We start from the raw sequence: 27,934 nt of genomic DNA, 5'->3' as shown, positions 1-27,934 counted from the left end.
TGGAAATGCGGCTCACAGGGATGGCTGCCCAGCGCGAATGCTTGGCCCTGAATCAATGCAGGGGCTGGCGGCTATCTAGCAACAACAGCCTCAGATAATCTGTAGGTCAGGTGGTGTGGGATGATCCCCTCAGGCCAGCGCTTCCTAATGGCTCTATGGGAGATGTTTGCAGAGTCAAGCTGGTAGGGTCTGTAGATGCCTGGTAGGGGGCCTGGACTAAGGCACAATGTTGGCTACCCTTCCGGCCCTCATCCTGGCACCAGGAAAAGCACACTTTCTCAGAATGAATACCTTGCAAGCCTCTGACCCACCGCCGGTGTCCCGGGTGAGTGTCCACAGGTTAGAAAGCCTGTGCAGGGGTCCTTCAAAGGGTTGTCTAGGGTTTCAGTCACCTTCCACCTCGCCCAGGTAGCCGGAATCCCCTCTGGTTTTTATTGTCAGAGTTATTGGAATCTCTTCTTACCCGGGCTGGAACCCTGGACTGGGGAGCCTCCAGATGAGACCAGGATCCCTTACCCCTTCAGGAAGCCTCTGCAGCCTTGTTCTCCTTCCCAGTGGTACTCTCACTTTTTATATTTTCAAGTAATTTTTTTATAGTTCAATATTCCGGCTTCTCTTTAGATCACAGAAATCTTTTGCCTTTTACTGAAAAACAGAGTTTAGTTCAAAGACATTGGATTTACCATAGTAAACAATGTTTGAATAGTATGGTTGCTTTAAAGATGACAGTCACTCTCAGGAGGGAAATAATATGTTACAAGATTGAAGGAAAATGGATTATTCAAGATGTCATTTCATGAAAAAGAAATAATGTCTTTGATTTTCAAAGCACCAAAAGAGAATTTAATATGTTGTGGTAGAGAAACCAGAGATACATTGATGATTAGAAAAGATAGGCTTTAAAAAAAAAATAATTTACCTTTTTTTCCCTCTTCCATCATAGGAGATTAGATAGATATATGAGGCAAATTGGGAGGAATTCAGGAGGAAAGTAGCATGTAAAAATCAGACAATGTAAGGAAAAGTCAGTAAGGCCAAATGCACACAGATTGTTAAATGATAAAGGAAAAAAACAGGTTGTGTTTAATGTACTGCATTTTTAAAAAACTATAGTCATGTGTACATTGTATCCTCAGTACTTATTTATCTTATAAGCATAACTACATATTAAAATTAGAGTACACTGTTGGTAGAAATGTAAATTGGTACAGCCATTATTGAAATTTCTCAAAAAATTTAAAATAGAACTACTATTTGATCCAGCAATCCCACTTCTCCACTGTCATTTCTCCACTCTACCCTTTACCCACCACACTACTGAGAACTGAACACTAAGCTTGCTCTTAATGCAAATGGCATGGCTTTATATTCCTAGTCACAAACTAGGAATAGAGTACTAGCTCAACTATTTTATTTCTGGTAAAAGAGAAATGGGTTTTAGATTAACTATGCAAAAGCAAAGCCATCATTTTGGGAAGGTGTTACTTGACCTTTAGCTCGCTTATAGCTATCAACTTATTTAGTAGTTGGATTCATTAGGTGATTTGGAATACATTTTGCAATGTTTAATTCTTGGAAGATTTACTAAGAAGTTACATTTATTAAAATAAATATTCTATGGTTGTTATAGTAATGATATTTTTAAGGCCAAAGTGATATTAGGTGATTCTTACCTTAAAAAAATCCCTGATTATAATTATTACAGACTTGCTTTATATCATAGAATTGTCTGCTTTTAAAATTCATTAGTTTTCTCTCTGTCTCTATCACTCTTTCTGAAAGGGCTAGGAAAAACAAAGTTTTGGGTAAGAAAGTTTTGAAAGGTTTTTTATTAAGTAAACTTATTTTTTAAGCACTATAGCTATTTTGCCTGTTGGATAAAATTGCTTTGCCTTTTAGGCAGAGTCATAATACTTAAAAATATTTGTTAAACTCTTATAAGAAAATTTCACATAAATTGTTATAACCAATGAAAAATTCAGTTCTTTAATTCATCTTTTTTATATCTAATATCATTGGCTTTAACTTAAGAAGAATAGAGATGTGTAGAAAATAAAACAGTATAGTTGTTTAGAAAGTTAGTTTCTTTTAATTTTCCTTATCACAATAAGTACTTTTCTTAAGGTGCTTCATCTTTGTAAAACTTCAATCACTACTTTGGGTGACTCTTCCTCTGAATTGCTTGGAAGCTAGAGCTATAATGGCCCCTTGACGCAAGGAGCAGCAGAGTGTACAAAGTCTCCGACAATGTAGGAAGAGCAATGAGAAACTTTGATTTCTAGGGAGATGACACAGCAATGGAACTCCTATTTAACTTTCATTGTTGTTTGCCACAATTCTTTAAAATTTAAATTTAGAGTCAGTGTGTTTATTCATAGAATGTGAAATAGGCAATCGTGCTTTTTGTTACTAATTGCAGATACCTAAATTGTACATTTAGACCTATTGTGTTATGGTCAATTGGAAAAGGAAGGTTTTATTATATAGTATTCCTACAGATTCTCAGGACTGTTCTAGAATCATATGATATATTAGCATTACTTAATTTTTATGGCACCTAAATACTCATTCTCTCCATCGTATTTAAAACTAATTTAATCATGATACTCCCCTAATTTCACATTTTAATGGTAGGGTTAATTGCATAAAGCTTATGCTGCTGGAAAAATTGTTTTCTAAGTTCTTCCTTTATTAAAAAAATTAATAAATTTTATACTGAGTATGGAAAGGCATATGTACAGTATAAAATTTAAGATAATGCATATTTTTATAGTTTGTTGTCTCTACACACTTTGATATTGACTGGTTCATATATGAAAACATGATAGTTTCTACCCCATCATGCTGACTAGAAACTTCAGATTGTCTAGTGAGTGACTTGAGTAACCTTACAGTAACATTTTAAGCAGTAGTTTTCCAAGTATTTTGATTTTTCTCTTAAAAGGAAGTTGAAATATTGGATCTTTTAAGTCAAGTCTCTCCTGAAGCCCCTTGTTAGAATTAACACTGGTGAACATTGTTCAGTTTCATGCGGGGGCGGGGGCGGGGGACATGAGGCAAAGGAGTTCTTAATGGTGATTGCAGCTGTGTTCATCTTGGTTAGAAATTCCTTAAAAGAAGTAATATTCAGGGCTTCAGCTAGCTGTCTGATGGTAACTTAAGGCTTTAAGATTTGAAGTTTTGCCACATCCTTCTCGTACTCGATGGACTTTTGGTAATTGGTGGGGAACTTCCCTCTATAATCACATGGCATGGACCAAGAATTTTAGGTTCTCTATAATCTGCAAGTGCAACTCCTCAGCTGTTAGGAACCTTCAGCGAGGGGTATCTAAAGCATGAAACCATATTGACTGAAGTTTAGACCAGTGATTTTTCAAAACTTCAGAGTGCATCAGAATCATCTGGAGGATTTGTTAAAACATAATTGTTGCTCTTTGTCCCCTGAATTACTGACTCATTAATTGTGAATGGGTCTAAAAATTTACATTTCTAAGAAGTTCCCAGACATATTGCTAGTCCAGATACCTAGAAATAATCCTATAATTGTTTTGCTAAAAAGTACTTTAAAATTTAAGTTGTATCCTCACTTCATAGGTAATTTGCTACTCATGAATCTTTCTACAAACCAGTATCACATCAGACATGGATATATTCTACTGGCAGACACAACTGTATAAAAGTTATTGATACTTATTATATTGAATTTGCTCTCAAACTAAAGTATATAGTATGGCATTCATTTGTATGCTGACTGCTTTTCATTTTGTAATTGTAAAGGTTAAACAGAAGTGTATTTTGATGAGGTAGGAAAAATTAGATTTAAGATAGGAAAAATTAGATTTAACAATATGAAACAGATTTTTTGTAGAGACCGAGATATTTTAAAGTACTTTTCCAACTTTATTGATGTATGATTGATAATTAAAAATTATATTTAAGTTATATAATTTGGGTTTTTTAGAGGTATACAATGTGATAATTTAATATATGTATAGGGAAATGATGGCCATAGTTAATAAACACATTGATTATATCACATAGTTACCTGAAACAAATTTTCAAGAAGTATAATGCAGTTTTACCTTTGGGGAATATATTTTTATGGAAATCAAAATAAATTATGACCTAATTTGGAAGGCCTAAGATAACATTGGTGAAACTTATATTCTTTGCTGAACATTAATTAATGAGACTTTTAAATACATTTACTGCTAAGAAGTTAGTGTGTTTGAGAGGTATGTGGAGCAATAATCATCAACCTATATTAATTGTTTATTATGTGCCAGACATTGCGCCAGATGCTTTCTATATGTTAGCTCTTTTAATCCCCATAGAGATAATATTAATATCCTCATTTTAAAGATGAGAAGACTAAGTCTCAGAAACATTAAATGACATGCCTGGTCATATACTTAGGTAGTATTTGTGTAAAGGTTTCACTCTCAAGTTTGAGCTTTTAATCAGTATTCTATACAGATTTTAGTTCAGGGCAAAATTCAGAAGTCACTGATAGGAGCCTTATGCATTGTCGTCACCTTTTAACAACATTTCCTCCTTTAGAGAACTCTTAGCCTTCAAGTACATGGCTTCTTCCCGATTTCTAGTCATTTATCTCTATCAAGAGATTCCATGCTTCATTTGCATGTGAGAACACACACATACACTAATGTGTTAACTCTGACCTTTTTACTCTTTCCAGTTAACTAAAGGCTGTTTCCTCTTGAAGAAATTGTAGGCAATATCAAGCAGGAGACTTACTTTTAACAAAGAAAAATACTTGTCTCTGAAATTATATTATTCCTGACGTCATGTCTAAAAGCTGACCTGCTTGTGTTGTATTAGGATTCTTTGGAGCCTGGGTGAGAAACTGGAATTCTTGAGCCTGTTACATTTCCTCTTCTGACTCTGCTCCTAATGAGCTCTGTGAACTTGGCCAAATCACCCACCTTACTTATATCTCAGATTCCTTATCTACCTTTTAGTCTATGCTTATTTAGCCTTCATATTTTGATATCTCTATAGCATGATCTTTTGAGCACAATATTTAAAATCAAAAGGGCCAATGGTTTTAATCATTGGACTTACTTTAAAAAGCAAAGAAACTGTTGAGAATTAGAGACTCATTTTATGCATCTTCTGCATGCCTCTAACTTACTTTGGAGCCTACCTTATGTCTAGTCCTTATTGTAGGGAGATAGTTTTATAAAAACTATTCTGCTGTTTTTTTTTTTTTTTTCCTTACCAAGTGTTCTATGAACTCTACTCTTGAAATGCTTGGTCTGACTCAAGTTGACAAGTGCTTATTTTCCTTCCTGAAGCAAAAGCCCATTAACACTTCAAAAGGTTTCAACCATATGATTCCCATTACTCCAAATAGTCTCTCCAATTCAGATTGACAAGTTTCTCACTCCATCAAATGCTTAGTGAAAGAGCATGTTCGTCTGTGTCTTCAGAAAAGTATAAAACAGAAAGTATAAAGCAATACATATGAATTTTATTCCCAGAGTAGTAAAAAGCAAAAAGAAAAAAAAAAAAGAAAAATTACATTATATGTTCTTTCACTAATCAATTTATTCATAAATTCATTTATTGACAGACGACTATGTGTGAGACACTGATGCTGTGAGACTCAGAATATCTTTTATAACATTTAAATATACAATATTTTTACCTTGGCTTTCTTGGTAGATATACAGATATTTTCATTAGGATTAAAAAGTGAAAAATTTGCTGAATTTTCCACAGCCAATAGTGTACTATTATGTATACAAAGTTGATAAGAGCCTCTTATTTTCTCTAGATTGGGTGTGAAGTTGTTGCACCATGGTTCATAGCTATTGGACACTTGTGGCATCATGGTCCACAGCTATTGAACACTTGAACACTGTACCAAATGTTTAATGAATACTCTCTCACTTAATCCTCTGAACAGCCCTCAGACATAGCCATTATTATCTCAGTTTTATAGTTGTGAATACTGAAGCATGGAGAATTAAGTCAATTGTGCAAAGTCACACAACATCAGAGTCAGGATTCAGATTGACTCCCTTGACTTCAAAGTTCAAGCCATTAACTGCTATACTCATAAAGATGTTTGCCTGCAGGTTTTGTCTAAAGGTGAAATGTGATCCTATACTTAAAAAAAAATACTCAATTTTTAAGGAGCAGTTTTAGGTTCACAGTAAAATTGAGAGGAAGGTACAGAGCTTTTCATTATATTCCCTGCTCCTGCACTTGTATAGCTTCACCCATTATCAATGTTCTCAACCAGAATGGTACATTTCTTATAGATGAACCTACATTGACATATCACTATCATCCAAAGTCCATAATTTTACATGGGGATTTACTCTTGGTGTTGTATATTCTATGAGTTTTGACAAGTGTATTGTGCCATGCATTCACCATTGTATTGTAGTATTACACAGAATAGTTTCACTGCCCTAAAAATCTTCTGTACTCTGCCTATTCATCCCTCCTCTTCCCTCCTCCTGGAAACTGTGCTGATTTTTTTTTTTTTTTTACAGTCTCCATAGTTTTGCCTTGTCCAGAATTTTCTATAGTTGGAATCATAGAGTATATAGCCTTTTCAAATTTACTTCTTTCACTTAGAAATATGCATTTAAATTTCCTCCATAACTTTTCAGGGCTCACTAGTTCATTTCATTTTAGTTCTATTGTCTGGATGTACTACAGTTTATTTTTCAGTTCACCCACTAAAAGACATCTTGGTTGATTCCAAATTTTGACAATTACAAATAAAGTTTCTATAAATAACTGTGTGCAGTTTTTAGTGTGGACATAAGTTTTCAACTCTTTTGGGTAAATAACCAAGGAGTGTGATTCCTGGATTATATGTTAAGAATATGTTTAGTTTTTTTAAGAAACTGAGGAACTGTCTTCCAAAGTATCTGTACCATTTTGCAATCCTGTCAGTAATGAGTGAGAATTTCTGTTGCTGCACATTCTCATGAACATTTGGTGTTGTCAGAGTTTTGGATTTTGGTCATTCTAATTGGTGAGTAGTAGTATCTTATTGTTGATTTAATTTGTATTTACCTGATGATTTATGATGTTGAGCTTATTTTCATATATTTATTTGCCATTTGTGTATCTATCTTTTTTAATGGCTGTCTATTAAGATCTTTGGCGCATTTTTAAAATTGAATTGTTTTCTTATTGTTGTTTTGAGATTTCTTTGTAAATTTTGGATAACAGTCCTTATCAGATGGGTCTGTTGCAAATATTTTCTCACAGCCCATGGCTTGTCTTCTCATTATCTTGTCATTGTTTTTAGCAGAGCAGAAGTTTTGAATTGTGATGAGCTCCAGACTATCAATTATTTCTTTCATAGATCGTGGCTTTGTTGTTGTATCTTAAAAGTCATCTACATACCCAAGGTCATCTGAGTTTTCTCCTATGTCATCTTGTAAGAGTTTTATAGATTTGTGTTTTATATACAGGTCTATGATCGATTTTGAGTTAATTTTGTGAAGGGTGTAAGGTCAGTGTCTAGATCCATTTTTTGGTATGTGGATGTCCAGTTGTTCTAGCACCATTTGTTGACAAGACTAGGCCCTATACTTTTCTCTTTCCAATCCTTGAAACTTAATTACCTCTGTATTTTGCAGCAAAAGAGGATGTGCATAGCATGCATAGTAAAATTAGTGATGAAGATATCAATATGAATAATTAGAATAGTGAATATTAATATAAATGTAGGAATACTTATGATAGTAATAACTAATATTATAATAGCTAATGTTAATGGTATTAATAATGTAAACTACATATTAATAATAAATAGCTACTATCAATAGCCCTTACTGTATGCGAGGCAATATTCTGTCCATTAGACATGCATTCACTCTTATGGCTTAAAAGCAAAAACAAGAGAAGCCAGATGGAGAGATAATGAGAAACATTCTGAGAAGTTGGAAGATATATTTTTTACCTTTTAAATAAAGAATTGATGATGAATACTTGTGAATTTTTGAAAAAGAAAGGTTTAATTTTTAATTTTTATTTTTACACTTAGATTCCATAGATTTAGCTTTGGTATCAATTGTATGTCATCTCAAATGGCAGTATAACCAGGTTATTATTATCACATTTGATTCACTTTTATCAATAAAATAAAAAAAATTGTGAGGGAAGATTGGGTGCATTCGTCAGTAAATTGTATTCATCTTTTACTAATTGATTTGTTTAAAGCTCAGCTTAGGAACTTATTAAATGTTTTAATTTAGATTTCACTTGGGGTCTTGAAGCAGTGTCATTTTCCAAAATCAAAATGATTGCATCAAGTTCTTAGATTAAGTTAATCTACTATATAAAAAGTGAGTTGTAATATATTCTTATTAAAATTGTTTTTATCACAATGTTATATTGCTTTAACAGCATTTACATTTTAAAATGTAATCATTTAAGAAAGTTGAACTTAAAGTACAACAAAAAATTTCCTATATTTTCCCCCTAATTTCTTTATTAGGTGAATCTTTTGGTCTTATCTCTTTACTGATGAGTATTGTTTTAAGTTCTTATGCTTTATTGGTAAGTGACCACTTGTTCATATATACATGTTGAGAAATCTGCTTAGTTAATTTCCTAAGTGTAAGAATACCGTCAGGAGACCAGTGGTAAATCATTTAAGTCGTTTATAGTTCAGCAGTCTTTTTTTTTTTTTTTTTTTTTCAGGGTCTTTGATAGCTTTCTTGTTATTTGTTATAACAAAAAGTCTTAGACTTATTGTGTACATTTCCTACTTTAGACTTTGGGTCAGTCTTTCTTTCACTGAGTGAGTTCTGGTATTAAAGTATTAACACAATTTTAATTTCTTTTTTCCTAGCCTTTTTTTGTGGTGTGTCTTTCCTTTCTAAAATCCTGTGAGAGGAGAAACTTTTTCCTGTTTTTTTCCACTACTGACTCCTCAGTGCTTTGAATAGTCTCTGGCAGAGAGTAAGTACTCAATAAACATTTGGCGAATTATTGCTTAGTTTTTGAGAGAATAATATGAGATATGAGAGGATATTATGATACTATGAAAAGTTTAGCGTTATGCCTACTACTTAGTAAGTGCTCAATAAATATTAAAAAAAAAAAAACCTCTGGAGGACAGAATTCAGTTCTAATTCATAATCATAGCCTTATAAATATAGCTTATATAATAGTGACTTTTCCATATAAATATTTTAGAAGTTTTTAAGCATTATAACCTGAATTGTGTAATTCATGCTTGTTTACTATTTATATTTATTATTTTTTCCTTATTGATTCATGTTATAATGAGTAAAGGACAACAACCTCCTTTTGCCTTAGCATACTTTTCCCATTTTGATATGTCAAGGAAAAAAAAATATAAAAAAATACAAAGTAAATCAACGGTGGATCAAATTATCTATAATTAGTGAAGTTTCTCTCATTCTCCTTATAGAAAATGCTCCAATTGATTTAGAAGCTCCATTTTGAAGTATGGTCAATATGGCTGTTAATGGAAAAGGTGTCAGGGTGTTCTCTTAATTGTTTTCAGTTGTCAGTCAGATGACCTGGTTGTTCCCAGAAGCCCTAAGGCTGCTTATAGAGACAAGATTGTATTGTTAAAACACAGGATCATTAAAATCCTTAATCCTGGCTGAGTTAAACTGGGGAGGGGAAAGAATTTACATTGAAAGATCTTGCTTCAAACCAGTCATAATGTGGTGTCTGAATATTGTCCTGCCACTAAAACCTTAATGGAGAAGATTAATGTTACTAATTGAATTAAAATAAAAAAGTTAGGTACATCATTAAGACACCATAAACAAAGTGAAAAGAGAGCCATAGACTGAAAGAAGATAAATACAATACATACAATAAACAAATGAATAATCCTCAGACTAAGTGAAGAACTCCTACAAATAAATGAGAATAAGGTAAACAGCCTGATGGAAAAGTGGGCAAAAGATATGAATAGGCTATGACAGAAGAGAAAATTTGAATGGCTAATAAAAATATGAAAAGATGCTTAATCTCACTATTAATCAGGGAATGGCAAACTAAAACCTTAGAGAAATACATTCATGCTATTATAGTAACAAAAATTATGGTGTCTGACAATATTCAGTCTTATTAAGGATGTGGAGTGGAGCAGTGGAGTCTCTTTCAGACTGTTGGATGATTATAAATTGACTAAACTATGTTGGAGAGCAATTTGGGATTAGCTAGTACAATTGTAGGCATGCATGCTCGTCGACTCTGCTATTACACTTTGAAGTATTAAAAATCCTAAACCAGTAATTATGAAACTTTAAGGGAGAAACAAATCACCTGGAGATGTTGCTAAGATTGAGATTGGGATTCATCAGTTGTAGCCTAAGATTCTGCATTTCCAGAGAGCTACCAGGTGATGCTGATGCTTCTGGTCCCTGGACAACACCTTGAGTGGCAACATTGTCCAATAGTCCAAATTTCCTAGACGATGGAAGTATTCTCTGTGCTGTCTAATAACTATTAAGCACTTGAAATGTGGTTAGTGTGTATGAGGAATTACATTTTTTATTTTTTTTAATTTTAATTAATTTTAAATAGTTACATGTGGTTAGTGGTTAGTGGACAGTGTAGACTAGAGCGTATCCTGGGAACATGTTAGGAATGCAGAATATTATATTGAGTTTCAGTCCTGCTCAATCAGAACCTGCATTTAAATAAGATCCTCAGTGATTTATGTGCCCATTAAAGTCAAGAAGCACTGGAGAAACTCCTGCCACTATTCAGGAATTATGTATGAGAAGATATATTTCACTATGTTTGTAGTGTGACAGTGGACAAGTTGTGGTACGATTTAACTGCTATATAGCAGTTAAAATGAATTATCTATGTGTATAAACATGTAATCCAATATTGAATAAAAATGCAAATGTATGTATGTGAAAGATATATATTATACCATTTTTACAAAATTTTAATATAAAAGAAACCATACTGTATATTGTTTAGAGATTTATACATACATGGTTAAATTATAAAAATATTAATGGAAATGATAAACACCAAATTTGGGACAGTTCCATTCATTTGAAGAGGGCTGGTAGGGGTGGGAGAGATAATGGGAGAGGAAGAACACATAAGACTTCAATTGTATTTTTAATGTTTTATTTATTAAATTAGGTAGTGGGTATCCAGGTATTTGTAATTCTCTATACCTTCTTGTTTATCTGAAATATATTTTTTATATCTTCATCCACAATGGTTAATTTCAGTTTCTCCCTGCTGACCCAGTCTCTGTTTGGTGATTGTGAGCATTATCACAAAATTTAGGAAACTTTCTGTGAAAGTTCAAGGCCATTAAATTTCTCTAAGGTGTTCAGGCTAAAAAGTAAGTCTTATTAGCAAATGGACTTAGAGTTTCTATATGACCTGAATTTGGGTGAATGCCTTAAAAAATTTCTTATAGTTGATTTCAAAGCTTTTTACTTTGAGGTTGGTGATAGCACCCAAATAACACCATATGTATTCTGGAAGCACTTTAAAAAAATTTTAAAAAATTTTTACAGCTAAGTTTCATTAGCACAGAAATACCAGGAGTTTCATTGCTGCACTTCTTGATTTTATTGGCTTTTTATTGTCGTGGCCCTTGAAGAGTGAGGGCACCAAGGAAGATTTTTGCTTTAGTTTCTTTCAATATCTCAGTAATCAGCCCCTCAGATAATTTCTTTGTGCCTTGACTATAAAAAATTGTCATCTTTATATTTCGGAGTTACAAAAATTATCATATTTATGTTCTAATTCCCTCTGGAGCTGACTCTTGGTTTGGAACACAATTCTCTGGCTTGGATACATTCAACCTGAATAATATTGTTGCTTGATATCATCTATTGCTACGCTTTTTTCTTCCTTTCTTTTAGAATCCTCAATTAGAAAGAAAAGTATGGGCTCAATTTCTAAAGATTCTGATTTAATTGATCTGATACTTTTAGAAAGACTTTCAGGAGATTCAAATTTTCAGCCATGTTAAGAGGCTCTGATTTCTTTTTTGTTGCCCAGCATTTTATTAGCTTTTTATCTCTGAATTTTAATATCTCTGTCCCTTAGCACCATGAAGAGGATGGCATCAAAGTAGAATGTCCTCAGCTTAGTCCTCTGAATTCTGTCCTTGCATTAAGTTTAGGAAGCTCAGACTAAATAGGCAAAACAGAATCTGAGAAAAGACTTAGGTTATTAGTTGATAATCCTGTTATATTCAGGAAACCAGGAGAGTCTTATGTGGCTTAAGACCTAATTAGATTTAAATTGACTTGATAATTAAAGTTGATTTAACAGTGATTTGTATTAGATATTTTTATCTTAAGAAACTAGGCTGAAAATTGATCTGTTACATATATGTGTTCCTGTGAATGTCATTGTCTTAGCAAGAATTGTTAGATATCATTATGATTGGATTTTGTTCAGTTTTTAGGTGGACTATTGTTATTTGTGAAAGAATTATTTATGTTCCTTTGTAATTTTGTTGATCAATTTTTATGGTTCTACTATATAATGAAGGAGAACATGGTCATTGTTCAGAATCTATTCCTATATATTCATGTCATACTTATTTCTCCATATAAAGGACATTGCTTAAAGACATGGAAGGTGCATAGGTGGGACAATTATTATGATTTTTCATTTCCTCTTTTTTTCCCTAAAGTGATCAGTACAATGTTGTTTTTCTTTATTAGACATTTTCTTTTGAATATTTTTATTTAAAGGAGGAATACACCACTCCACAATTCTTTACCATCAATAATTGTTAAGATTAAATAACCATTGAGTGATTGAACAGTTAAGATTTTAATAATTATCACTTAGGTATTGAAGAACTGATTGACTATATTAACATTCCTAGATTTTGTATTAAGAATAATTAATATTCTAGCAAAAATTGTGTACACAGAACCTAATCAGTGGAAGATTTTTTCCGTATAGAATAAAAGACCTAGAGAGACTTTCACATCATCTCCAGTCTCCTTTTTTCAGGCAGCAGATAGTCTGAATTATGTTACTTAGCATTACAATTTTTATTTGTTGATATTCTTTTATTATAAAAGGTTATATAGTTAAGACGTTCATCAAGGTACAAAAAGAAATTGAAAAACATCCCTAATCCCATCATAGATGACTCTTTCTTAATAGACATCTAGAAATGGAAGTTAGTTCCTGACCTGATAGCTTATCTTGAAAGTCATTGATTCTTACTCTTTGTATCCTTTCTGTTACAATTTTGATTTTGTCCTCCCTGAGAACAAGAACTTAATTTTCTCCTAAAAAACATTGAAAGAAGAATTTAAAAGGAGCACTCATGTATCTTCTATGTGAAATGAAGCAAATCCATTTAATCTTTGTTCCTATTCCTGATATTCCATTTACTGGACAAATTTTAACATCATTTAGATATTTCCTGTTCCTCTAAAACTCATTCAAATTTGTGTCATTAGGACAGGGCACAAGCCTGTGAATGTAGAAAGATGAGTCGGCAGTGTTTCGGTAATTTGTGTCTCTTCTCTCACCCCACAGATCTTTCAAAATTCGGCTGAAAATTCATCCCTTTTAGAATTTTTTTCTTAGCTTATACCCTCATCTAGTTTACTACATTCATCTTTGGGAGGATATTTTGGAGACCTGCAGGGCCAGGGAATAAGTCTTTATAATTTTTGATAATGTGACCTCTGTACTATGTCCCTTAGCTCTCTAAAATTTAGCTGGTTTTATATTGATTTATTCTTGTAAAAGACTCTGTGGCCTTTAATATTTTCACTTGGTTTCTCTGAATAACACGTAAGCTCATTTTAGGTCATGGGAGGAAAGGGGAAAGTCAAGACTTCTGTTTCTTTAATATTTTTTCTTATTCCTCTTCCCTAACTCCCTAGGATCTAGTATGGATTCTATTTATTATGGTTCTTATTTATGAAAGTTAGAAGAGTCTGACAAAGACCAAGTTTGGAAAGAACTCTTTGAGATTGCTCTATCATTCGTGGGTCCCTGGGGATGATCTCTCTGATTTGTTGTGCTCCTCATAACTTTTCCTTATTTGCCAGAAATGTCATCTTTTTCAGCAGTTATCTTTTGTGTGCTCTGGGTTATGAAGGTATCTTTTGAGGAGGTTTTATGGTTGCTAGTTATAGAGTATTACAGGGTTAACCTCTTCTAGACCATTTCCATTACTTTCTCTCCTTAGGATTTTTATTCTGGGTGAGTTGTTTGAGAACCCAGGCTCTACATCTGCATTCAATGCAGAACAGGTGCTCTGACTTCTGACAACAGACTCTGGTTTAGCCCAGGCCTGGGGTACACTGCCCATATCAATGTGGGCTTTTATGTTGGTGAGAGGTATTCTCCTGGCCAGAACTCTCCTTCCAGATAAGTGCCAGCCCTTGCCTGTGCATTGGGTCTGGCATCTCCATTTCTGCCTTTTGAGTATATTCTGAGTATATTTCAGTTATCTCAGAAACCTGCATGTCAGCTCTCAAGCGTTATTGGTTCTCTTTGTCTATGGCACTTGAAGATTTTCCCTTCCTTGCTTCCAGCTTGACTATGTTCATTTTTTCCCCTAACATTTTTACCTAGCATTCTTTTGTGTTTGGAAAGAGAGGGAGGCTAACAATAATATGGGGATGGATTCATCCGGCATTCTCTTTTTTCACTTTGTTCAATTTTGACACTGATTTATAATTTGGAACTATAACAACCATTCTGTGACCATGAGGTGACAGGCATGAGGACGGAGGTCAATGGTCTAAGGATAGTCAAATGGAAACTGGAAGGAACCTTAGTAACTGATGGCATTGCTGAGAAATAGAACCAAAGGTAACATGTTCTGCTAGTGGAGATAGACTTATTTGTTTGAGCCATGGTTAGCTGGCATTTTTGTTGTTGTTGTTGTTTGTTTTCGTTGTTGTTTTTTGTTGTTGTTACTTATAGTTTAGCACATTCCTAACTGATCTATTTCTCTAGTAGTTGAGATGTTGGTATTAGTCAGATAAGGGTGGGGAGGCTCTCTTACTGACAGCTTTCCAAGTTGCATTGGGTTTTATAGTATTTTGAATAGTAATTGTTGATCTGTATTAAAAAAACGAATTGTTAGAATTTATATAAAACAATAAGAATTCACCTAGTTGCACTATGATTTTTAGGTTAAAATGCTGGCATATGTTTACAATTGACACATTAAATTAAAATTCTTCTATATAAAATTGATGGCTATGACTTGGCTGATTTCAGGGTAAACTTCTGTAAAAATGGTGACTTCTGTTGCTTTAAAGAATAGAAGTGTGCTTTTTTTTTCTGTTTTATTGTTATATATTTTAAACCCCAGCTTTTGCATTCCATTACTCATATATCTGAATATTATATAATGCTACATGCCATTTTACATTAAAATAAAATATGAGATGATATAAGAATAAAAATTTAAGAAATTAATGGGAGAGGAATTATAAATAATTTGCTCAATGACCAAACTTTAAAAAATCCTATTATAAATAGATGGCAAATAGATCAATAGATATATAATTTTTATGTGAGAAATGTGGGTTGATATACAACTTTTAAAAAGTGCTCTTGTTTTGCCTTCATGTATATTTCTCTTTTTGTATTGTGCAGTGACAAGACATTACATAAGATGGCAGTAGGAGATTATAAATGTTCCCTCTCAGAGTGACACATTCCAATGAGTTGGCCAGCAAATTATAATAAATACAATTATGTAATAACTATTTTGGCTTGCTAGATTTTTCACATATTTTATTTTCATTGGCTACCCATCCCCTTTTTAATGGAAAGAAGAAAGTGTCTAAATTCACCTACATTTCTAAAGGAATAATACACACACTATATTTCAGTTCATTTTTCTCTGCCTAACTCTCTAAACACTAAAAATTTTGTTTAGTTTTTTGGAGCAATGATTTCATGGAATAAACAAAGATTTCTTAGAACATTTTAGCATCTTAAAATACAAGTTTTTAATTACCCACTGGATACTCTGATAAAAGATTATATTGCTCGAGATTAACGATTTCCTTACTGTTTTTTTTTTTTCCCCAAAGGATTATTAGATTGGATTATTTTTTAGAGTACACCATTATTTTAAATCTTAGAAAATTAATCTAAGATGAACTAGGTTTTACGGGATGTAGTCAGATATAACAGATTGATAGTAAACTTTATGTCCTTTGCTGATTCCAAAAGAAAACATTCGAGAAGCCCACACATAAAGATGACCCATAATGACTGTATATTGGTAAAGAGTAAAGAAAAATTTGAGAGAAATTTTCTAATGTTAAATTTTACTTATCTTTTTAGAAATAACTTCTGTATTCTTTAATTCAGTCTATAAACACCTGGGGACCATCTGAATGTGGACAACCCTGCACTCTGCCAGCCAAGTCAGAAATGGAAACACTGAATTTATCTATACAGAATCTTTATAGACTCTTTACTAGACTTGTCATTTTCCCTAGAGAACTGAGGTCCATAAACCAAAGAATAAATTACTATGGGCGAAACACTTCATCGATGACAAATGTGATCTTGTTCAACTATTACTCTTTTTATATCAAGGAAACGTTTCAGTTCTCCCACATTAACTTTTTAGAGTATTAAGGGTCATGACATTTCTTCTTAATACATAAGCAACAAGGATTTGGTATTTTGTGGGTTTTTTAAAAACCTCATTTCCTTAGAATAAAATTAGGAGTATAGCTTTTATTCATTTTCTGGATGTACTATCGTTTTTTTTCCCATTCATCTACTGAAGGACATCTTGGTTCTCTCTAAGTTTTAGCAATTATGAAAAATGCTGCTATAAACTTTGTATGCAAGTTTTGTGTGGACCTAAGTTTTCAGCCCCTTGGGGTAAATACTGAGGAGCGAGATTGCCAGATCATATGTTAAAAGCATTTTTAGTTTCGTAAGAAACCAACAAACTGTACCATTTTGCATTCCTGCCAGCAATGAATGAGTCCCTCTTTCTCTACAACCTTGGCAACATTTGGTGTTGTCAGTGTTCTGTTTTTTTGCCATTCTAACAGGAGTGTAGTAGTCAAACTGAACTTTGATACCTGCAAATTAATAGGTCTTAGAACATCAGTCACTCAGTATTATAAGCTGTAATTTAAGATGAAATTGTGGGATATGATTGCTATTATTTTACATTTGAATTTCGAGATTTTATTTTTATTGCTTTATGACCATTTAAATCTTATTAGTGACCAGTTTTAAAATATAATAGTTTACTTTTACTCTTATTTATTACATATTGTTTATTATTTCAATGTATATATATTCATATTTTTTGATCTTTTATTAGTGTTTCTTTAAATCCATAGTGTAACAAAAATTATTTTTTCATTTAATAGTATTAACATTGTGCCAGATTTTTTAGAGGTAGCAATAAAATATTCCTTCCTATTCATGGATAGGAAGTTCTAACATTTCTATTTTTTTTTTTTACAAGAAACTGCATTATTTATACTTGTGGTTCTAGCTTCAGTTTTTGTATTCAGATTCATGTTTTCTATATTTAGCATTCCCACTTTATACCAATTTTTACCCATGTAGCCTCAACAAGCAACATGTTTCTACTCGTAGTTCCCCAGCAAGCTATCACAGAGTATCATTTATAGTTTTCCCCTGGGCATATTTTCATAGAGTGAGAATCTATCATCTGCTGCCCTTTACTTCAGGATCTTATCTGTTTTCAGAAATTCTGAACTAGTTTTCTGTCACATAGACAGCTATCTGTAGAACTCAGTTTCTCAGTTAAGCTAAATACTAAATACTATGCAAGCTCTGGCTTTCCTATTGAGCTTTAACCGGTGACTTACAACCTTTCAGCAAGGTTCACAGTTGATGTAATAAAGTACCATATTGAGGAGGCAGTAGAGTGTGGTTATGTGCGTGCCTTCCCAGGAAGATGTTGTATTTGTTAATTGTTCAGTTGAGAGAGTTCTCAGGGTGACACAGAAACTTTTGTCCTTTGTTAGAGCCCTGGGCTGCACAGATATTATTGTCATGGAGCTCAGTGTCAGGTAAGGTGAATGATCCCTCATCTCAGCCCTGATACCCTTCATTTTGTATAAGGTTGATAAAAACAACAATGAGAACAAAAATAGAGATGCTAAGAGACATGATGGAAACCCATAAAAAAAATCTCATATATCAGTGGAGATTCAATTTTCTCTAGTGAAGAAAGACTCTATGATGATGTGGGGAATAGTTTCTAATTCTAGTTTCAGAGGGGGAAAAAAAGAGGTTGAAGACATTTATTTATTTATTTATTTATTTATTTATTTATTTCTTTATTTATTTATTTATTTTTACTATGCAAGTCATCATGTAGAGAAAGAAATTTAAGAATTAAATCATTTAAAGGAAGAATCTGAGATCTCATAGATCTGTCCTCAATGTAATCCCTGCTCTTGTGTATGGGGGAAGATGATCTTAGTTTTCTGACCATTAGAAGTTTTGATGATGACAAGAACAATAATGATAATGACAAATGGCTAAAATATTTTGAGCATCTGAAATCCAGTTCTCATTATTCTACTCATCTAATCTATCTTGCAAGATAGGGACTATTTACATTTTACAGAAGAGGAAACTGTTATTCAGAAGATTATGTAACATGTCCAAGGTCACAAACAGCAACATCCAATGAAGGAGCCGACATTGGAATCCACAGTGCCAGTCTTCAAAGGTTGTGATTTTTCCGCTACTGTAGGAATCAAATTTCGGCTAGGGAAAACATCAGGTCCTAAGTGAATTAACGTTTTTAGTATCTTCGATGCTTGCTGAAAATTATACTTCTATTTTTTTAATTTCTCCTTCTAAGAATGAATGAGTAACGTGGCTAGTTGAATAGGAATGATCTTTCTAGGCATCTGGCTATATAACATCTTCTGGGATAAATTCAAAACTATGTTCCTTAAAGAGTTCTTTATAGTGAGTAACAATGCCAAAACTATCATTTGCTCCAGAATGATTCAGCATTCCTTTTGTGGGTCAGGCTAAGACATTTAATCTCAAAGTTAGTTCATAATAGCTTTACCAACTATCTCCAAATAAAAACAACCGTTTTTCAAATATTAAAAATAGTATGAATGAGTTCTAGTTCTCTCTACTTAAGAAACTGGTTCTGACACTCACCAGCTCTGTGACCTGGGGCAAATGATTTAACTTCTCTAACCTTCAGTACTCAGAGTGGTGCCTACACTAAGTAAACATTAACCGATTATTATTCAAAGATACAGCCCAAATGGCCTAATTCGAGAGGATACAAGAAGCAACATATTCCACAGGAGTACATTTAAAAAGTAGTTTTTAGAGCATGCCTTAAACTTCATGATAGAAGTACCAAAATAAGAATGAGAATATCCAATTAAAAAGGTATTATTAGTATAGGTGCTAAAGCTGATGTGAAGTAACTGGTATTTTGTGCTCTCTACAATAGGTAACACTATTGTAAAATGGCAGCACCTCAATGAGAGACCAATGTCACATGAAAACAATTGAGCTGTGTGGTGGAGTTGGGCATTATGTCTGTTATTATTATTAAATAGCAAATTGGCCCATGGTCAGTTGGTATTTTAATTTCAGGTGCTCTAGTCCTTTCAACATCAAAGCCCAGTTACAGTCCCATTAGTTGTTGATATAGAATGTTCAGACTCATGAAGTTTCTGCCTTGTCAATCAGAAAATGCTAAAGGAACAGCATGATCTTAGTGCTGAACTCAGTATGAACAAATCACTGATATTGGACAGTTTCAACAAACTAATTATGCTTTCTTCATCTTTTTAGTCTTAAAAAACAGTTTCTCATACAATTGCGAGAAAGCTAAAAATCAGTTTTTTGAGGTCTGAAACTCGACTCAGCCAATGCTATCAATCCTGAAAATATGTGAAATGATTAATGTGGTGTTTCCACAGAGTTTGCCTGGCAAGTAACGCTAGGATGCCCCATTTGAAAGGTCAATGACAAATTTGTGTTCTGGGGAAATGACATAGTAGGTTCTAAATACCAAGTCCTTGATACAGATCCTGAGGTGTAGAAAATTCCTCAGGCTTTTGGTATTATAAGAAATTGGGGAAGCCTCTGCTTTCTTAATATTCTACTAAGGAAATTTTAGTTTCCCTATAAGATGGACCCAACTTAGCAGTAATGTCAGGAGCCATTTTTATTGAGATCGTAGGAGTCCTTTCTTGGGACATTGGTCCTTATAAGACAGTTCTATTTTTTAAATTTTATTTTATTTATTATGGTGATATTGGTTAATGAAATCCAGTAAATTTCAAGTGTACAATTTAACAATAAGTCACATATATATAACATTGTGTGCTCACTTTCCATAGTTAGATTTCTTTCTGTCACCACTTATTTGATTCCTTTTACCCCATCTACTTCCCTCTTTCCCCTTCTACTCTGGTAACCACTAGTCTACTGTGCATGTTCATGAATCTCTGTTTGTTGCTTTTAGATTTATATCCCACATATAAGTGATATCATGTGGTTTTCAACTTTTTCTGTCTGGCTTATTTTGCTTAGCATGATTATCTCAAAATCCATCCATATTGTTGCAAGTGGCAATATTGCATCTCTTCTTATAGCTGAGTAATATTCCATAGTATAGATGTACCACAGTTCTTTAGCCAGTCATCTATTGTAGGGCACTTCAGTGGCTTCCATGTCCTGGCCACTGTGAATAATGCTGCTATGAACATTGGTGTGCAAATAGATATGAGTTTTATAGATATGAGTTTTCAAGTCTTTGGGGTAAATACCCAGTAGAGGGATTGCTGGATCATATGGTAGATCAATTCTTAGTTTTTTGAGGAACCTCCATACTGTTTTCCATAGTGGATGTACCAATTTGCAGTCCCACCAGCAGTGTATGAGGATTCCTTTTTCTCCACATCCTCTCCAACCCTTATTATTACTTGTTCTATTGATAATAGCCATTCTAACAGGTATGAGATGGTATCTCACTGTGGTTTTGATTTGCATTTCCCTAATAGGTAGTGATGTTGAGCATCTTTTCATATGTTTGTTGGCCATTTGTATGTTTTGGAAAAAGTGTCTCTTCAGGTCCTCTGTCCATGTTTTAAATGAATTGTTTTTTTTTTTTTTTTTTTGGTTATTAAGTTGTATACGTTCTTGGTATATTTTAGATATTAGTCCCTTATCAGAGGCATTGATTGCAAATATATTTTCACATTCAGATGGTTGTCTCTTTGCCTTATTGACCATTTCTTTTGCTTTGGAGAAGATTTTTAGTTTTATATAGTCCATTAATTTATTTTTGCTTATAATATCTTTGCCTTTAAGGTCAAATTTATAATCTTCTTTGAGTCCAAGTTCCATGAGTTTGGTTCCTATATTTTCTTATATGTTTTTTATTGTTTCAGGTCTTCTATTCAGGTCCTTAATTTATTTTGAGTTAATTTTGGCATGTGGTGATACACAGAAGCCTAGTTTCATTCTTTTGCAGGTGGCTCTTCAGTTTTCCCAGCATCATTTATTGAAGAGGCTTTCCTTTTTCCATTGTATGTTTTGGCTCCTTTGTTGAAAATTATTTGCCCATGTAAATGGGGGGTTTACTTATGGACTCTCAATTTTGTTCCACTGGTTTGTGTGTCTGTTTTTTTGCTAATACCATGACATTTTGCTTATTGTCACTTTGTGTTATAATTTGAAGTCGGGCAGAGTGATGCCTCCAGCCTCATTCTTTTTTCTCGGGATGGCTTTGGAGATTTGGAGTCTTTTGTGCTTTTATAAAAATCTGATGATTTTTTGTTCTATTTCTTTTAAAAGTGCCAATGGAATTTTGATGAGGATTACATTATTCTGTAAAATGCTTTAGGTAATGAGATCATTTTAACTATGTTGATTCTTCCAACTTAAATATACAGAATATCTTTCCATTTCTTTTTGTCTTCTTCAATTTCTTTTAATAGGGTCTTATAGTTTTAATTATTATTTGGGTCCTTCACACATTTTGTTAGGTTTATTCCAAGGTATTTTATTCTTTTTATTGCAATTGCAAAAGGCATTGGTTTTTTTTTTTTTCATTTTCTGATCATTATTAGAATATAGGAACACTATGGATTTTTGAACATTGATTTTGTATCCTGAAACTTTATAGCATTTTTATTATTTCTAGTGGTAGTCTTGCAGAATCTTTAGGGTTTTCTATACAGAGAATCATGTCATCTGCAAATAGTGACAGTTTGACTTCTTCATTTCCTATTTGGAAATCTTTTCTATCTTTCTCTTGCCCGATTGCATTCGCTAGGACCTCCAATGTTATAATGAATACCGGTGGCGATAGTGGACAGCCTTGTCTTGTTCCTTATCTTTGAGGAAAGGTTTTTAGTTTTTCACCATTAATTATAATGTTGGTTGAGGGTTTGTTATATATGACCTTTATTATGTTAAGGTACTTTCCTTCTATACCAGTTTTTTTTAAGTGTTTTGATCATAAATAGATGCTGTATCTTGCCAAAGGCTTTTTCTACATCTATCGATATGAGCATATGATTCTTATTCTTTATTTTGTTAAGTGGTATATCGCATTAATTGATTTGCATATGTTAAACTATCCATGTGCCCCTGGCATGAAGCCTGCTCAATCATGGTATATGCTCTTTTTAATATGTTGTTGTATTTGGTTTGCTGGTATCTTATTTAGGATTTTTGCATCTGTGTTCATGAGCAATATTGGCCTGTAGTTTTCTTTTTTGGTGTTATTTTTTACTAGGTTTTGGTATCAGGGTAATAATGGCCTTATAAAATGAGTTAGGAAGTATTGCCTCCTCTTCAATTTTTTGGAACAGTTTGAAGCGAATAGGTATTAAATCTTTGAATATTTGGTGGAATTCACTAGTGAAGCCATCTGGTTTTGGACTTTTATTTTTTGGTAGGTTATCAATTTCCATAGTGCTGATCGGTCTATTGCCAGAGCCTGCCAGCAGAGATCGAACAGCACCTGAAAGAGGGGGGTGAAGCCTAAGGGAAAAAAAAGAAGACAGAAAAGTTCCTTAGGGAGGGCCTATAGTCAGAACTGCAGCCTCCAGTTTATTTAACCCAGCTTATTTATACCTAAGCACAGAGTACATTACCATAGGAATGCTGACATTTACATAAGTTCTTATACACCCTTCCCTCAGGGTACAAACATTCTTGTTTTCTGGGCTGTAAAACATTCCACCATCTTAAAAGGATTTCCTTAGGAGGCAAATCTCCTCACCAGGGTCAGTAATGATTAACTTAAAACCCTGCTTCCTAAAACCATTGTTTAAGCAGAATTAGCAGCTGCTTCAGTGCCTCGTAATGGCTCCTGACAGTCTATTTAGATTTTCTGGTTCTTGATTCAGTCTAGGAAGTTTGTATATTCCTAAGACCTTGTCCATTTCTTCTAGGTCATTAAATTTGGTGTTATATACTTTTTCATAGTAGTCTTGTATGATCTTTTATATTTTTGTGGTATCTGTCATAACTTCTCTTTCATCTCTCATTTTGTTTATTTGTGTCCTTTCTCTTTTTCATTTAGTGAGCTTCTGATTACGTTGCTATACCTATCTCAGTGGGGTCACTAATTTAAGTTTTCCCAAAGGAAAAACATGTGTAATCAATAGACTTCAATTAAATTCAACTGCCATATTTGGGTACTTGTCCTTGAAGGAAGAGGAGGTGTTTTCTGGCAAAGAAAGCAGCCTTAGGAACAATTTGGAGATCTGAACATTCTGTGTTTGAGCAATGGAAAATAGTTTGGTCTGTCATTGATATTGAAGCTGGAGTCTAGGAGGGAGGTCAGTAAAAGAGGAAAAATGGACTTCTGGATCTCTAGAATAAAAATATCTTTGAAGCATAAGTCACCTCTAACTCAAAGGCTTCTCAGCTGTGTGCACTTTTGCTCTTCACAATTTCTTCCTGTTCTGTGCAGTTGGTCACTGAATTACTGTGGTAACTCTGGTCTTGAGTAATGGTTGTGGCATGGCTGGATCCCTGTAAATCATGTCCATACTTGCCTTCCTATTCTATATATTTCTTTTACTCTTTTACCTGAGACTCTCTTGACTGAATCCCACTTTTGCTTTTTAGGCACTTTGATTTTTTCTGGATTGGCTCCTAATGCCTTTTCATTTGTTTACTAAGTTCTGATTGTTTATATTGGATGGAGTCTCTCTCCCTGGCTTTCTTTTCTGTCTATACCAGATTCTGCCCCCATTCTTCTGTACCTCCTGTATTCCAGCCATATTCTCTCAGGCGGAATGAATTCTACACAGAACTCACTATTGACTTCACCTCCCTGCATCCTGCCTTGCATCAAAATCTCTCACTTTCACTTCCTCTTTTCTTTTTATAAATTCCTCCAGGGAAAGGCCCAACTGTTATTTATACTTCACAGGATTTCATATAAAATATTCGATAAGTGTTTATAGAGTTGAGTTCTATTCAATAGTTGACATTTTTATTTCCTGTTCTATCCAGTAACTCAAATTATTCCATCGTTTTTACTCCTCAGATTTGTTAAGTTATAATTAATTGACAAATAAAAATTGTATATATTTAAGGTATACAGTTTAATGTTTTAATATATGTATGCATTGTGAAATGATCACTACAATCAAGGTAATTAACATATCTTTTGCTTCACATAGTTACCTTTTTTTGGTGATAACATTTAAGATCTACCCTCTTAGTAAATTTCAGGTATACAATACAGTATTGTTAACTGTAGTCACATTGCTGTACATTAGATCTCCAGAATATACTTATCTTGCATAACTGAAACTTTGTACTCTTGACTAATATCTCCCCATTCCTACATCCCTCCAGTCCCTGGGAATCACCATTTTATTCTCTGCTTTAGTGAGTTTGACTATTTTAGATTCTACGTATAAGTGAGATCATATAATATTTATCTTTCTGTGTCTGGCTTATTTCACTCAGCATAATGTCTTCCAGTTTCATTCATGTTGTTACAAATGACAGGATTTCCTTATTTTTCGTGGGTGGATAATATTACATTATATATATATATATATATATATATATATATATACTGTTATATATATAATATATATACACACGTATAATATTTTATATATATGTAAAAACAACTGCTTTATCCATATGTTGATATACACTTGGGTTGTTTCTATGTTTTGCTATTTTAAATAATACTGAAGTGAACATGGGGTGCAGATATCTCTTCAACATAATTGTTTTGTTTCCTTCAGGTATTTACCTAGAAATAGAATTGCTGAATCATATGGTAGTTCTATTTTTCAAATTTTAAAAAATTAAAAAATATTTAATTACAGTTGACGTACAATATTATATTAGTGTCAGTGTATAACATAACAATTAGACATTTATATAACTTACGAAGTGATCACTGTAATAAATCTAGTACTCATCTGACATCATATATGGTTATTATACTATTATTGACTATATTCCCTATGCTGCACTTTACATCCCCATGACTGTTTTGCAACTGGCAATTTGTACTTCTTAATTCCTTCCTCTTTTTCACTCATTGCTCCAATCCCTTCCCATCTGGCAAGCATCAAAATGTTCTCTGGATTCATGAGTTTGTTTCTGTTTTGTTTCTGTTCTGTTTTCACATATAAGTGAAATCATATGGTATTTGTCTTTCTCTGTTTGACTTATTTCACTTAACATAATAAATATACTCTAGATCCCTCATGTTGTCACAAATGGTAAGATTACATTAATTTTTATGACTGAGTAATATTCTATTGTATATATGTACCACCTCTTTATCCATTCATCTATTCACAGACACTTAGATTGCTTCCATAACTTGGCCACTGTAGTCATTGCTATAGTGAATATAGGGTTGCATATGCCTTTTCAAATTAGTGTTTTGAGTTTCTTCAGATAAATACCCAGATGGAATTACTGATTCATAAGGTAGTTCTATTTTTAACTTTTTGAGGAACCTCCTACTGATTTCCATAGTTTCTGCAACAGTTTGCAATCCTACCAACAGTGCATGAGGATTCTGTTTTCTCCACATCTTCGCCAACGCTTGTTCATTAATTTTTTGATGATAGCCATTCTGTCAGGTGTGAAGTAATATCTCATTGTGGTTTTAATTTATGTTTCCCTGATGATTAGTTAGGTTGAGCATCTTTTCATATGTCTATTGGCCATCCGTATGTCCTCTTTGGAGAAATGTCTATTCAGGTCCTTTGCCCATTTTTTAATTGGATTGTTTGTTTTTTTTGGTGTTAATTATATGAGTTCCTTATGTATTTTGGATATTAACCCCTTATCAGATGTATCACTGGTAAATATCTTCTCACATTCAATAGTTTGTGTTTTCATTTTATTGATGGTTTCCTTAACTGTGCGAAAATTCTTTAGTTTGAAGTAGTCTCATTTGTTTATTTTTTTCTTTTGTTTCCTTTGCCTGAGGAGACATATCCAAAAAATTTTGATAAGAGAGATGTCAAAGAACTTACTGCCTAAGAATTTTATGGTTTCAGGTCTTACATTTAAGTATTTAATCCATTTTGAGTTTATTCTTGTATATGGTGTAAAAAAGTAATCCAGTTTGATTCCTTTACATGTGTCTGTCTAGTTTCCCAGCACCATTTATTGAAGAGAATGTCTTTACCCCATTCTATATTCTTGCCTCCTTTATCGTATATTACTTGACCATATACATATGAGTTTATTTCTGAGCTCTCTATTCTGTTCCATTGATCTATGTGTCTTTTGTGCCAGTACCATGCTATTTTGATTACTATAGCTTTATAGTATACTTTGATATCACGTAGTGTGAGATGTCTCACTTTGCTCTTTTTTCTCAAGATTGCCTTGTCAATTCGGGGTCTTTTCTGGTTCCATATAAATTTTAAGATCGGCCTGGTTCTGTGAAAAATGCCCTTGATATTTTGATAGGGATTGCGTTGAATCTCTAGATTGCTTTGGGTAATATGGACATTTTAATGATGTTAATTCTTCCTGTCCATGAACACAGTATGTCTTTCCATTTATTTGTATTTTCTTCAATTTCGTTCTTCACTGTCTTAGAGTTTTCCAAGTACAGGTATTTTGCTTCCTTGGTTAAATCTATTCCTAGGTATTTTATTTCTTTTGATACAATTGTAAACAGAATTTTTTCTTAATTTCTCTTCTTGATAGTTCATTGTTGGTATATGAAAATGCAACTGATTTCTGAATATTAATTTACATTAAAGACTTAAAGGAGTCTATAATCTAACCCATTTAAGCAAAATGGAGAGAAAGAATAAAATTACAGCTACCAGGCTTTTTGGTTTTCCTTTTCATTTTTTTGTTGTGATTTTAACATAGTAGTCTCATCCATCCTTTCAATCATTCTCCTAAAGTACAAATTGCCAATTATAAAAATAGTTATGTAATGTAAAGTACAGAATAAGGAATAAAGTCAATAATATTATAATAACTGTATGATATCAGTTGGATATTAGACATCAGAATAATCATGTTGTAAGATATAAAAATATGTATCTAATCACTATATTGTACACCTGAAGCTAACATGATATTTTATGTCAACTATAATTAAAAAATAAATTAAAAAAAAACTGGTACAGTTTTTTCTAAAAAAAACTCTCTTCCTTAGCCTCCCAATTCCAGCCCTTCATGCTCAAAATGATATGTGAATGTTCCATTAAAACATTTATCATATTGTATTGCAATAATGTGCTCATATGGGCACCACTGGACTTTTGAGACTGGAGTCACACACATCTTCTTTATGTTTGGTCATCAATAACCTTAGTTGTCTGAATTGTCATACTTGATGATTTTTGATTATCTAGGGAGGCTGATGGTTCCTGTATGTCTCCCATGATCAATTTTTGGTGATTAAAAATATGAACCAATGTAGATATTAGTATAAGAC

At 33.1% G+C, this 27,934-nt stretch overlaps 1 long non-coding RNA gene across 2 annotated transcripts in view; it reads left to right on the top strand.

Moving 5' to 3' along the window:
• Nucleotides 1–8,844: 8,844 nt before the first annotated feature.
• Nucleotides 8,845–27,934, top strand: part of LOC107517043 — a 266,407-nt gene continuing 247,317 nt past the window's right edge. For both annotated transcript variants that reach the window (XR_004950543.1, XR_004950544.1), the window contains exon 1: nt 8,845–8,958. This is a non-coding gene — a long non-coding RNA (uncharacterized LOC107517043). The remainder of the gene's footprint in view (nt 8,959–27,934) is intronic.

Source organism: Rousettus aegyptiacus, unplaced genomic scaffold, assembly GCF_014176215.1.
Source record: "Rousettus aegyptiacus isolate mRouAeg1 unplaced genomic scaffold, mRouAeg1.p scaffold_m13_p_1, whole genome shotgun sequence".
Taxonomy (NCBI): domain Eukaryota; kingdom Metazoa; phylum Chordata; class Mammalia; order Chiroptera; family Pteropodidae; genus Rousettus; species Rousettus aegyptiacus.
Note: the sequence above shows the minus strand (reverse complement) of the source record. Positions and strands in the feature narration are given on the sequence as shown.